This window comes from Oncorhynchus tshawytscha, unplaced genomic scaffold, assembly GCF_018296145.1.
Source record: "Oncorhynchus tshawytscha isolate Ot180627B unplaced genomic scaffold, Otsh_v2.0 Un_contig_7308_pilon_pilon, whole genome shotgun sequence".
NCBI classification, from domain to species: Eukaryota; Metazoa; Chordata; class Actinopteri; order Salmoniformes; family Salmonidae; genus Oncorhynchus; species Oncorhynchus tshawytscha.
The window spans coordinates 63,584-77,436 of record NW_024609411.1 but is presented as its reverse complement, the minus strand read 5'-3'; the positions used below and the strand labels follow the sequence as shown (position 1 = coordinate 77,436).

General features: G+C 43.1%; 1 pseudogene; it reads left to right on the top strand.

Annotated features, from left to right (window-relative positions):
* The first annotated feature begins 7,403 nt into the window (after positions 1-7,403).
* The window catches only part of LOC112241748, a 28,900-nt pseudogene continuing 22,450 nt past the window's right edge, over positions 7,404-13,853 (top strand).

Sequence of the window (13,853 nt, the reverse complement as noted above, 5' to 3'; positions counted from 1 at the left end):
TGTGGTAGCAGAGAGAACAGTCTATGACTAGGGTGGCTGGAGTCTTTAACAATTTTTAAGGCCTTCCTCTGACACCGCCTGGTATAGAGGTCCTGGATGGCAGGAAGCTTGGTCCCAGTGATGTACTGGGACATTCGCACTACCCTCTGTAGTGTCTTGCGATCAGAGGCTGAGCAGTTGCCATAAAAGGCAGTGATGCAACCAGTCAGGATGCTCTCGATGGTGCAGCTGTAAAACCTTTTGAGGATCTGAGGACCCATGCCAAATCTTTTCAGTGTCCTGAGGGGGAATAGGTTTTGTTGTGCCCCCTTCACAACTGTCTTGGTGTGCTTGGACCATGTTAGTTTGTTGATGATGTGGACACCAAGGAATTTGAAGCTCTCAACGTGCTCCACTGCAGCCCCGGCAATGAGAATGGAGGCCTGCTCCGTCCTCCTTTTCCTGTAGTCCACAATTACCTCCTTTGTCTTGATCACGCTGAGGGAGAGGTTGTTGTCCTGGCACCACACGCCCAGGTCTCTGACCTCCTCCCTATAGGCTGTCTCGTCGTTGATCAGGCCTGCCACTGTTGTCATCAGCAAATGTAATGACGGTGTTGGAGTCATACCTGGCCGTGCAGTCTTGAGTGAACAGGGAGTACAGGAGGGGACTGAACACGCAACCCTGAGGGGCCCCAGTGTTGAGGATCAGCATGGTGTATGTGTTGTTACCTACCCTTACCACCAAGGGGTGGCTCATCCGGAAGTCCTGGATCCAGTTGCAGAGGGAGGTATTTAGTCCCAGGGTCCTGAGCTTATTGATGAGCTTTGAGGGAACTATAGTGTTGAACCCTGAGTTCTTTTTGTCCAGGTGGGAAAGGGCGAGTGCAATGGAATTTGCATCATCTGTTGAACTGTTGGGGCGGTATGCGAATTGGAGTGGGTCTAGGGTTTCTGGGATGATGGTGTTGAGGTGAGCCATGACCAGCCTTTTTAAGCAGACGTCTGTGCTATGGGTCACTGTTTGTTTAGGCAGGTTACCCTACTGTTCTTGGGCACAGGGATTACGTTGGTCTGCTTAAACATATTGGTATTACAGACTCGGACAGGGAGAGGTTGAAAATGTCAGTGAAGACACTTGCCAGTTGGTCAGCGCATGCACACAGTACACGTCAAATCATATCAAATCACATTGTATTTGTCACATACACATGGTTAGCAGATGCTAATGCAAGTGTAGCGAAATGCTTGTGCTTCTAGTTCCGACAGTGCAGTAATAACCAACGAGTAATCTAACCTAACAATTCCAAAATTACTACCTTATACACACAAGTGTAAAGGGATAAAGAATATGTACATAAAGATATATGAATGAGTGATGGTACAGAACGGCATAGGCAAGATGCAGTAGATGGTATCGAGTACAGTATATACATATGAGATGAGTAATGTAGGGTATGTAAACAAAGTGGCATAGTTAAAGTGGCTAGTGATACATGTATTACATAAAGATGCAGTAGATGATATAGAGTACAGTATATACATATACATATGAGATGACTAATGTAGGGTATGTAAACATTATATTAAGTAGCATTGTTTAAAGTGGCTAGTGATATATTTTCCATCATTTTCCATCAATTCCCATTATTAAAGTGGCTGGAGTTGAGTCAGTGTGTTGGCAGCAGCCACTCAATGTTAGTGGTGGCTGTTTAACAGTCTGATGGCCTTGAGATAGAAGCTGTTTTTCAGTCTCTCGGTCCCAGCTTTGATGCACCTGTACTGACCTCGCCTTCTGGATGATAGCGGGGTGAACAGGCAGTGGCTCGGGTGGTTGATGTCCTTGATGATCTTTATGGCCTTCCTGTGACATCGGGTGGTGTAGGTGTCCTGGAGGGCAGGTAGTTTGCCCCCGGTGATGCGTTGTGCAGACCTCACTACCCTCTGGAGAGCCTTACGGTTGTGGGCCGTACCAGGTGGTGATACAGCCCGACAGGATGCTCTCGATTATGCATCTGTAGAAGTTTGTGAGTGCTTTTGGTGACAAGCCAAATTGCTTCAGCCTCCTGAGGTTGAAGAGGCGCTGCTGCGCCTTCTTCACAACGCTGTCTGTGTGGGTGGACCAATTCAGTTTGTCCGTGATGTGTACGTCGAGGAACTTCAAACTTACTACCTTCTCCACTACTGTCCCATCGACTGACCACACAACTACTGACCGCAACCTCAGACCACATCTAATGACCACACAACTACGGACCTCAACTACCGACCACAAATACTGACCACACAACTACTGACCACACCTGCTGACCACACCCATCGACCGCACCGAATGACCACACCTACAGACCAACATCTGATCCCAACTACTGACCACAACCACTGACCACACAACAAATGACCACAGCAACTGCCCACACCTACTGACTACACAACAACTGACCACAACGACTTACATCGCAACAACTGACCAAACAACTAGTGACCACACAACTATTGACCACAACCACACATCTATTGATAACACAACTACCAACTACTCAACCACTGACCACAACTACTGAGCACAACAACTGACCACAACTACTGACCACAACTACCGGTCACACAACCACCGATCCCACAACCACTGACCGCAACTACACACCACACACATCGACTACACAACTTCCGACCACAGCTACTGACCACACAACTACTGACATCAACTGCTAACCACACAACAACTGACCACACCAACTGCCCACACCAACTGACCACAACTACTGAAAACACTGACTGACCACACCTACTGACTACAACCACATAACTACTGACCAAACACCTAGTGACCACACAACTACTGACCACTTTCCCACAACTACCAAACACTCAACTACTGACCACAACAACTGACCACACAGCTACCGACCCAACACCTACTGACCACACAACTACTGACCAAACAACTGCCTTCCACAACAACGGACGACAATGACTGACAGCAACTACTGACCACACAACCACTGACTGCAACTACTGACCACACAACCACTGACTGCAACTACTGACCACAACTTCTGACTATGCAACTACTGACCACAATCACACAACTACTGACCAGAACTACTGACCAGAACTACTGACCACACAACCACTGGCCACAATCACACAACTACTGACCACAACTCCTGACCAGAACTACTGACCACAACCACACAAATACTGACCACAACTACTGACCACAACTACTGACCACACAACCACTGGCCACAATCACACACCTACTGACCAGAACTACTAACCACACAACCACCGACCACAACCACACAACTACTGACCGCACAACTACTGACCACACAACCACCGACCACAATTACCGACCGCAACTACTGACCACACAACTACTGATCACACAACCACTGACCACAGTCACACAACTACTGACCACAACTACTGACCTCAACTCCTGACCTCACAACTACTGATCACACAACCACTGACCACAATCACACAACCACTGACCACAATCACACAACTACTGACCTCAACTACTGACCTCACAACTACTGAACACACAACTACTGAACACGCACCATCCGGTGAAACATCTGGCTCATTGTTTGATCTGTGATTGACTCTTGTGAGTGGAAAATGCTGTTACTGTTGGCATGGCACCAGGACTGACGATTACAGCTGAGTGGCTGTGTCGGGTCAGGCGGGGTTAACGCGTGTGTGTGCGCGCTCGAGAATGAGAAAAAAAAGAGTGCATTCGCTGCGAGTGAGTCTCGTAATGTAACGAGGAAGTGAGTTAGCTTGTTATTATGTTCGTATGTCCATATGAACACTTCCATATGGCTTCCATTTTGAAAACCATTCCATTCCATCTTCAGGCAATAAAATAAAAACATGTCCTCATAACTCTCTTGTATTGTATTGTATCTCATCTCTCTGCCAGGGGCCTAGTTGCAAAATGTTTAATAAACGGACTGAACGAAATGTGAAGGGACCTACCTGTATTTATCCAATATTAACTCAAATTTTGCTCCGTTTGCTTCCATTTAGTTCTTAATAAGTTATAATCCTGTTAAGGCTAGGCAGAATACTGCCCCCTTTGGAGGAATTGCGTGCCCATAGTAAACAGAAAAAAAAATCTGTCCAAAATTGCTAATATATGCATATAAAAATTATTATTGAATAGAAAACACTCTAAAGCTTCTAAAACCGTTCAAATTATGTCTGTATGTAAAGCAGAACTCTCAGGGCAGCCATTCTCCCAAACTCTCTCTGTCATCAGGAAAGTTGGGCCAACTTTGACATCATCGCCCCCACCCTTCCCAACCAGTTACGGATCTGGGGACAGTTTCTATCTCTTCAGCGAGGTGTCTTCTTTCAATAGGGCGTTTCATTGTGAAAATCGCGCGGTCTTTGACCCGTTGGCGGGCAAAAACATTGGGGGGTGGTGAACACTGTTTCCATAATGAATATACCCCTGCTCTCTCTTGTCGATCATTCACCAATTTAAATTCAATTTAAGGGGCTTTATTGGCCATGGGAAACATGTGTTTACATTGCAAAAAGAAGTGAAATAGATCATCAACACAAGTGAAATCAACAATTACAAACATTTCAAATGTCGTATTATGTCTACACACACAGTGTTGTAATGATGTGCAAATAGTTAAAGTACAAAAGGGAGAATAAATATCCCTGCTTCGCATTCACCTCTCACACAGTCTCCCTCTGATCTCTTTATTGCGTGTGTGTGTGTGTGTCGTGAACAACATTTGCCTGAGCATCAATAGTAAAATCGGCGGTTCGGTTTTCAAAATAAAAGTTACCCATTGAATCGGATGCAAACTAAATTGTGGAATCATGCAACAATCCTGGAGGGCCTTTATGTTGCTAAACATATATAATACCTTCAACAAAAGACAATAATTAGTTCATTTGACACCAAATAAAATCTGTTGGAATTGCACTACATTTGGACGAGATAATTCGAAACAAGGTTGGAATACTGTTATATACATTTAAAAAAAGACAATAATTTGTTTAATTTGATGCCCCCCCAAACATGTGTTTATATTGCACTGTGGATGTATAGTCTTCAGGACTGAAACACACCTTAAATGTACAGCCTTATGGGTCTTGGGTTCATGACAGGGGGTACCAGCCTTATGGATCCTGGGTTCATGAAATATCGTACCAGCCTTATGGATCCTGGGTTCATGACATGGGGTACAGCCTTATGGATCCTGGGTTCATGACATATCGTACCAGCCTTATGGATCCTGGGTTCATGACATGGGTACCAGCCTTATGGATCCTGGGTTCATGACATGGGGTACCAGCCTTATGGATCCTGGGTTCATGACATATCGGGTACCAGCCTTATGGATCCTGGGTTCATGACATATCTTACCAGCCTTATGGATCCTGGGTTCATGACATGGGGTACAGCCTTATGGATCCTGGGTTCATGACATTCATGACATGTACCAGCCTTATGGATCCTGGGTTCATGACATGGGGTACCAGCCTTATGGATCTGGGTTCATGGGGTACCAGCCTTATGGATCCTGGGTTCATGACATGGGGTACCAGCGTTATGGATCCTGGGTTCATGACATGGGGTACAGCCTTATGGGTCCTGGGTTCATGACATGGGGTACCAGCCTTATGGATCCTGGGTTCATGACATGGGGTACAGCCTTATGGATCCTGGGTTCATGACATGGGGTACCAGCCTTATGGGTCCTGGGTTCATAACATGGGGTACCAGCCTTATGGGTCCTGGGTTCATGACATGGGGTACCAGCCTTATAGATCTTGGGTTCATGACATATCGTACCAGCCTTATGGATCCTGGGTTCATGACATATCGTACCAGCCTTATGGATCCTGGGTTCATGACATATCGTACCAGCCTTATGGATCCTGGGTTCATGACATATCGTACCAGCCTTATGGATCCTGGGTTCATGACATATCGTACCAGCCTTATGGATCCTGGGTTCATGACCCAGCCTTATGGATCCTGGGTTCATGACATACCAGCCTTATGGATCTTGGGTTCATGACATATCGTACCAGCCTTATGGGTCCTGGGTTCATGACAGCCTTATGGATCCTGGGTTCATGACATATCCAGTACCAGCCTTATGGATCCTGGGTTCATGACATGGGGTACCAGCCTTATGGATCCTGGGTTCATGACATATCGTACCAGCCTTATGGATCCTGGGTTCATGACATATCGTACCAGCCTTATGGATCCTGGGTTCATGACATAGGGTACCAGCCTTATGGATCTTGGGATCATGACATATCGTACCAGCCTTATGGATCCTGGGTTCATGACATGGGTTCACCAGCCTTATGGATCCTGGGTTCATGACATATCGTACCAGCCTTATGGATCCTGGGTTCATTACAGGGGGTACCAGCCTTATGGATCTTGGGATCATGACATATCGTACCAGCCTTATGGATCCTGGTTCATGACATATCTTACCAGCCTTATGGGTCCTGGCTTCATGACATATCGTACCAGCCTTATGGATCCTGGGTTCATAACAGAGGGTACCAGCCTTATGGATCTTGGGATCATGACATGGGGTACCAGCCTACTCATTGACACCCACAGATTACAATTATAAAGAGTTTACACAAATATTACAATCGCGGCTCTTATTGCAGGACTTTAACGGAGGGAAATCACCTCACAGCTCAGCCTATACTGAACATTCATATTGTAATGTACAGGACTCCAGAGTGGTGCAGCGGTCTAAGGCACTGCATCGCTATGCAAGATGCGTCACTACAGTCCCTGGTTCAAATGCAGGCTGTATCACATCTGGTCGAGATTGGGAGTCCCATAGGGTGGTGCACAATTTGCCCAGCATCGTCTGGGTTTGGCTGGGGTAGGCTGTCATTGTAAATAAGAATTTGTTCTTAACTGCCTAGTTAAATAAAGGTTCAATGTTATTATTTAATTTTATTATATATTTTTTTAACTTATGGAATTGTGAGGTGATTTCCACAGTTAAAGTCCTGTAATAAGAGCTAAGACGCTAATATTTGTTTAAACTCTTCACATTTCATGGACCCAAGATCCAGAGGTGACGCTGTACAGTGCAATAGAAGTCTGCCCCAATGCAATTCTAATACAGCCACAGTGGGACTTCAACTATCTTTCATGTGTCAAATTAACTACTTATTGTATTTTGTTTAATTCATATAACAACATTCTAACCCTGTTCAGCATTATCTAATCCAAATATGGCATTATTACATGATTTGTATCTGTTTGCATCAGTTTCAGCATGGGACTCTTATTTTGAAGTCGAACCGCAAATTCCATTGTGGCTCATCATTATTCTAGCTAGCATCACACATCACATGGGGTAAGAGAGTAACTTCCAACCTGCACGGTCTCAAACAGAGAACGGAGAAGAGCAACGGTCGCTAGTCGAGATCTGCCGCGTCGCAGTAGAACCACACTAGAACCTGACAGAAAAAACAACTCAAAACCTGTCAGACCATCGGAGAAGTGAACTCGAACGAGACTGAGAGAAAACGGAGCCTTTGTTTTCAGAAGCAGCAGGGAGCCGAACCGGAGGAAAAGATGATGAGTTTTCTGCCATACTTCTCCGCTGAGACCTGGACCCTCCTGGCCCTCCTCATCACCCTCATTGTAGTGTAAGGACTTACATCAAATCAAATGTTATTTGTCACATTTATCGTAGTTAACCAGTGTAGACTAACAGTGAAATGCTTAGTTAGGGGTCATTTTCCAACAATGCAAGATATGATATATATAAATATATATATATATATGTTTTTATATACTTCATTATTACTAGTTAAGGTGTGTGTGTGTGTGTGTGTGTGTGTGTGTGTGTGTGTGTGTGTGTGTGTGTGTGTGTGTGTGTGTGTGTGTGTGTGTGTGTGTGTGTGTGTGTGTGTGTGTACAGGTACGGGTACTGGCCCTATGGTGTATTCACTAAGATGGGTATCCCTGGTCCCAAACCCCTACCTTACTTTGGCACAATGTTGGAGTATAGAAAGGTTAGTACCATTCAGAATAAATATCTCTCTCATATTTTAAACAGTGTTATTTCCCCCTATGTAAAACAATACATTGAGAAGGAAAAAGAGGACTAGACAGTTGTTTTAACAATAGATAAATACAAGGTAATATGAGACATGATCAGTCTAGAAGTTGTGTTACTGACCCTGGGGACCATATAAAATAACAAACCCTCCTCAACCCTCACCTGTTTCAGGTGTGTTCTCTGTTCAGGTGTAGGACACACCTACACGACCTCCTAGGGCATGAATCAGCTGTTTTTTTCTTTTCTCTCTCTCTCTCTCTCTCTCTCCTCTCTACTCTCTCTCTCTCTCTCTCTCTCTCTCTCTACCTCTCTCTCTACCTCTCTCTCTCTCTCTCTCTCTCTACCTCTCTCTCTAGGGCATTATTAACTTTGACACAGAGTGCTTTCAGAAGTACGGGAGAATCTGGGGGTGAGTTCAGTTGGCTTACAGGTGATGCAACTGTACTATGCTCTTTCCTTTCAATTCATCACCTGCTCGAGCTGCCATGTGACCATGAAAAATAGTAATAAAATCAACCACGGCCAAAATAATGTTTTCTATGTAGTTTAATAAGAGTTAAATGTGTGGGTTTCCATGGTTACTTTCTAAATGTAATCAGTTACTAATTTTACCAAATCTGATTACATTCAGTTACTAGTTTTACCTGTCCAACATTACCCCAAACTCAATAATGTAATCTGATTATATTCAGTTACTTGTTTACCTGTCCAACATTACCCCAAACTCAATAATGTAATCTGATTACATTCAGTTACTAGTTTACCTGTCCAATTTAACCCTTAATAACGTAATCTGAGGCAATATATTTTACTTTATGGGTTGGTTATGTAGGCTTCTTCTAACCCATCTCTTGCTACTGTTTGGCTCTAAATGAACCTAGTAAAACTCACAGACGATTAGTAAAGGTTAAATCAAGTTTATTCTTCCCATTAGGGTCAATGCAGCTGCATCAGACATATTCACATCAGCACTGATATTTAACCCTACGCTGAGTCTCCGCCTACACATCTGAACAGCCAATACAACCCTGTGTGTTTCTCCTCTGTGAAGGATCTATGATGGGAGGCAGTCTGTACCATGTAGGTGTGTATATATAGTGGTTAAAGCCAGGTGTGTTTCTCCTCTGTGAAGGATCTATGATGGGAGGCAGTCTGTACCATGTAGGTGTATATATATAGTGGTTAAAGCCAGGTGTGTTTCTCCTCTGTGAAGGATCTATGATGGGAGGCAGTCTGTACCATGTAGGTGTATATATAAGTGGTTAAAGCCAGGTGGTTAAAGCCAGGTGTGTTTCTCCTCTGTGAAGGATCTATGATGGGAGGCAGTCTGTACCATGTAGGTGTATATATATAGTGGTTAAAGCCAGGTGTGTTTCTCCTCTGTGAAGGATCTATGATGGGAGGCAGTCTGTACCATGTAGGTGTATATATATAGTGGTTAAAGCCAGGTGTGTTTCTCCTCTGTGAAGGATCTATGATGGGAGGCAGTCTGTACCATGTAGGTGTGTATATAAAGTGGTTAAAGCCAGGTGTGTTTCTCCTCTGTGAAGGATCTATGATGGGAGGCAGTCTGTACCATGTAGGTGTATATATAGTGGTTAAAGCCAGGTGTGTGTTTCTCCTCTGTGAAGGATCTATGATGGGAGGCAGTCTGTACCATGTAGGTGTATATATATATAGTGGTTAAAGCCAGGTGTGTTTCTCCTCTGTGAAGGATCTATGATGGGAGGCAGTCTGTACCATGTAGGTGTATATATATAGTGGTTAAAGCCAGGTGTGTTTCTCCTCTGTGAAGGATCTATGATGGGAGGCAGTCTGTACCATGTAGGTGTATATATAGTGGTTAAAGCCAGGTGTGTTTCTCCTCTGTGAAGGATCTATGATGGGAGGCAGTCTGTACCATGTAGGTGTGTATATATAGTGGTTAAAGCCAGGTGTGTTTCTCCTCTGTGAAGGATCTATGATGGGAGGCAGTCTGTACCATGTAGGTGTATATATATAGTGGTTAAAGCCAGGTGTGTTTCTCCTCTGTGAAGGATCTATGATGGGAGGCAGTCTGTACCATGTAGGTGTATATATATAGTGGTTAAAGCCAGGTGTGTTTCTCCTCTGTGAAGGATCTATGATGGGAGGCAGTCTGTACCATGTAGGTGTATATATATAGTGGTTAAAGCCAGGTGTGTTTCTCCTCTGTGAAGGATCTATGATGGGAGGCAGTCTGTACCATGTAGGTGTATATATATAGTGGTTAAAGCCAGGTGTGTTTCTCCTCTGTGAAGGATCTATGATGGGAGGCAGTCTGTACCATGTAGGTGTATATATATAGTGGTTAAAGCCAGGTGTGTTTCTCCTCTGTGAAGGATCTATGATGGGAGGCAGTCTGTACCATGTAGGTGTATATATAGTGGTTAAAGCCAGGTGTGTTTCTCCTCTGTGAAGGATCTATGATGGGAGGCAGTCTGTACCATGTAGGTGTATATATATAGTGGTTAAAGCCAGGTGTGTTTCTCCTCTGTGAAGGATCTATGATGGGAGGCAGTCTGTACCATGTAGGTGTATATATATAGTGGTTAAAGCCAGGTGTGTTTCTCCTCTGTGAAGGATCTATGATGGGAGGCAGTCTGTACCATGTAGGTGTATATATATAGTGGTTAAAGCCAGGTGTGTTTCTCCTCTGTGAAGGATCTATGATGGGAGGCAGTCTGTACCATGTAGGTGTATATATATAGTGGTTAAAGCCAGGTGTGTTTCTCCTCTGTGAAGGATCTATGATGGAGGCAGTCTGTACCATGTAGGTGTATATATATATAGTGGTTAAAGCCAGGTGTGTTTCTCCTCTGTGAAGGATCTATGATGGGAGGCAGTCTGTACCATGTAGGTGTATATATATAGTGGTTAAAGCCAGGTGTGTTTCTCCTCTGTGAAGGATCTATGATGGGAGGCAGTCTGTACCATGTAGGTGTATATATATAGTGGTTAAAGCCAGGTGTGTTTCTCCTCTGTGAAGGATCTATGATGGGAGGCAGTCTGTACCATGTAGGTGTATATATATAGTGGTTAAAGCCAGGTGTGTTTCTCCTCTGTGAAGGATCTATGATGGGAGGCAGTCTGTTCTGTGTACCATGTAGGTGTGTATATAGTGGTTAAAGCCAGGTGTGTTTCTCCTCTGTGAAGGATCTATGATGGGAGGCAGTCTGTACCATGTAGGTGTATATATAGTGGTTAAAGCCAGGTGTGTTTCTCCTCTGTGAAGGATCTATGATGGGAGGCAGTCTGTACCATGTAGGTGTATATATAGTGGTTAAAGCCAGGTGTGTTTCTCCTCTGTGAAGGATCTATGATGGGAGGCAGTCTGTACCATGTAGGTGTATATATAGTGGTTAAAGCCAGGTGTGTTTCTCCTCTGTGAAGGATCTATGATGGGAGGCAGTCTGTACCATGTAGTGTGTGGTTAAAGCCAGGTGTGTTTCTCCTCTGTGAAGGATCTATGATGGGAGGCAGTCTGTACCATGTAGGTGTATATATATAGTGGTTAAAGCCAGGTGTGTTTCTCCTCTGTGAAGGATCTATGATGGGAGGCAGTCTGTACCATGTAGGTGTATATATATAGTGGTTAAAGCCAGGTGTGTTTCTCCTCTGTGAAGGATCTATGATGGGAGGCAGTCTGTACCATGTGGTGTATATATATATATAGTGGTTAAAGCCAGGTGTGTTTCTCCTCTGTGAAGGATCTATGATGGGAGGCAGTCTGTACCATGTAGGTGTATATATATAGTGGTTAAAGCCAGGTGTGTTTCTCCTCTGTGAAGGATCTATGATGGGAGGCAGTCTGTACCATGTAGGTGTATATATATAGTGGTTAAAGCCAGGTGTGTTTCTCCTCTGTGAAGGATCTATGATGGGAGGCAGTCTGTACCATGTAGGTGTATATATATAGTGGTTAAAGCCAGGTGTGTTTCTCCTCTGTGAAGGATCTATGATGGGAGGCAGTCTGTACCATGTAGGTGTATATATATAGTGGTTAAAGCCAGGTGTGTTTCTCCTCTGTGAAGGATCTATGATGGGAGGCAGTCTGTACCATGTAGGTGTATATATATAGTGGTTAAAGCCAGGTGTGTTTCTCCTCTGTGAAGGATCTATGATGGGAGGCAGTCTGTATCATGTAGGTGTGTATATATAGTGGTTAAAGCCAGGTGTGTTTCTCCTCTGTGAAGGATCTATGATGTGAGGCAGTCTGTACCATGTATGTGTATATATATAGTGGTTAAAGCCAGGTGTGTTTCTCCTCTGTGAAGGATCTATGATGGGAGGCAGTCTGTACCATGTAGGTGTATATATAGTGGTTAAAGCCAGGTGTGTTTCTCCTCTGTGAAGGATCTATGATGGGAGGCAGTCTGTACCATGTAGGTGTATATATAGTGGTTAAAGCCAGGTGTGTTTCTCCTCTGTGAAGGATCTATGATGGGAGGCAGCCTGTTCTGTGTACCATGGACAAAAGCATGTCAAGACCGGTGTGTTTAAAGGATCAACATGGGAGGCTTCTGTAACATGTAGGTGTGAGACACACAAAGCACACACACACACTGTGAACATCACATGGGACACACACACACACACACACACACACACACAGGTGTGTTTCCCCTAATAATAATCTGAATAATTATAATCCTAACATTATGACTGATATTATTAATACATTATTTGTGACATTCATTATTCATACATTTTAAAGTAGTGTGAATATTATGTAAATACTGTGATCATTATTAAATCATATAATTAATACAACTGTCCTCCATGTTTTAGTGATCATTATTAAATCATATAATTAATACAACTGTCCTCCATGTTTTAGTGATCCTTATTAAATCATATAATTAATAATACTGTTGTTTAAGTACATCATTCTGAATGGTGATCTGTTTGACAATTAATACAACTGTCCTCCATGTTTTAGGACGTCTGTCTGAATGGTGAGCTGTTTGATAATTAATACAACTGTCCTCCATGTTTTAGGACGTCTGTCTGAATGGTGAGCTGTTTGATAATTAATACAACTGTCCTCCATGTTTTAGAACTTCCATCTGAACGGTGAGATGTTTGATGCGTTGTCCGTTGCCGAGGACGATACATGGAGACGGATCCGCAGTGTCCTCTCACCTTCCTTTACCTCTGGACGACTGAAAGAGGTAGAACCATCCCTCCATCTCTCCCTTTCTATGTTTTATCAACTTGTTATAAACTCTATAGCTTGTTATGAACTCTTTAAACTAACTATTATATAAACTTGTTATAAAACTCTATGATGGGAGGCTCATTATAGCTTAGTTATAAACTAACTCATTATAGCTTGTTATAAACTAACTCATTATAGCTTGTTATAAACTCTTTCCTAAACTCATTATAGCTAAACTTATAAACTAAACTTTCAAACTATATAGCTTGTTATAAACTCTTTAAACTCATTATAGCTTGTTATAAACTAACTTATAGCTTGTTATAAACTCTTTAAAAACTCATTATAGCTTGTTATAAACTCTTTAAAAGCTTGTTATAAACTCTTTCCTAACTCATTATAGCTTGTTATAAACTCATTATAGCTTGTTATAAACTCTTTCCTAACTCATTATAGCTTGTTATAAACTAACTCATTATAGCTTGTTATAAACTCTTTCCTAACTCATTATAGCTTGTTATAAACTGTTTACTAACTCATTATAGCTTGTTATAAACTAACTCATTATAGCTTGTTATAAACTAACTCATTCTAGCT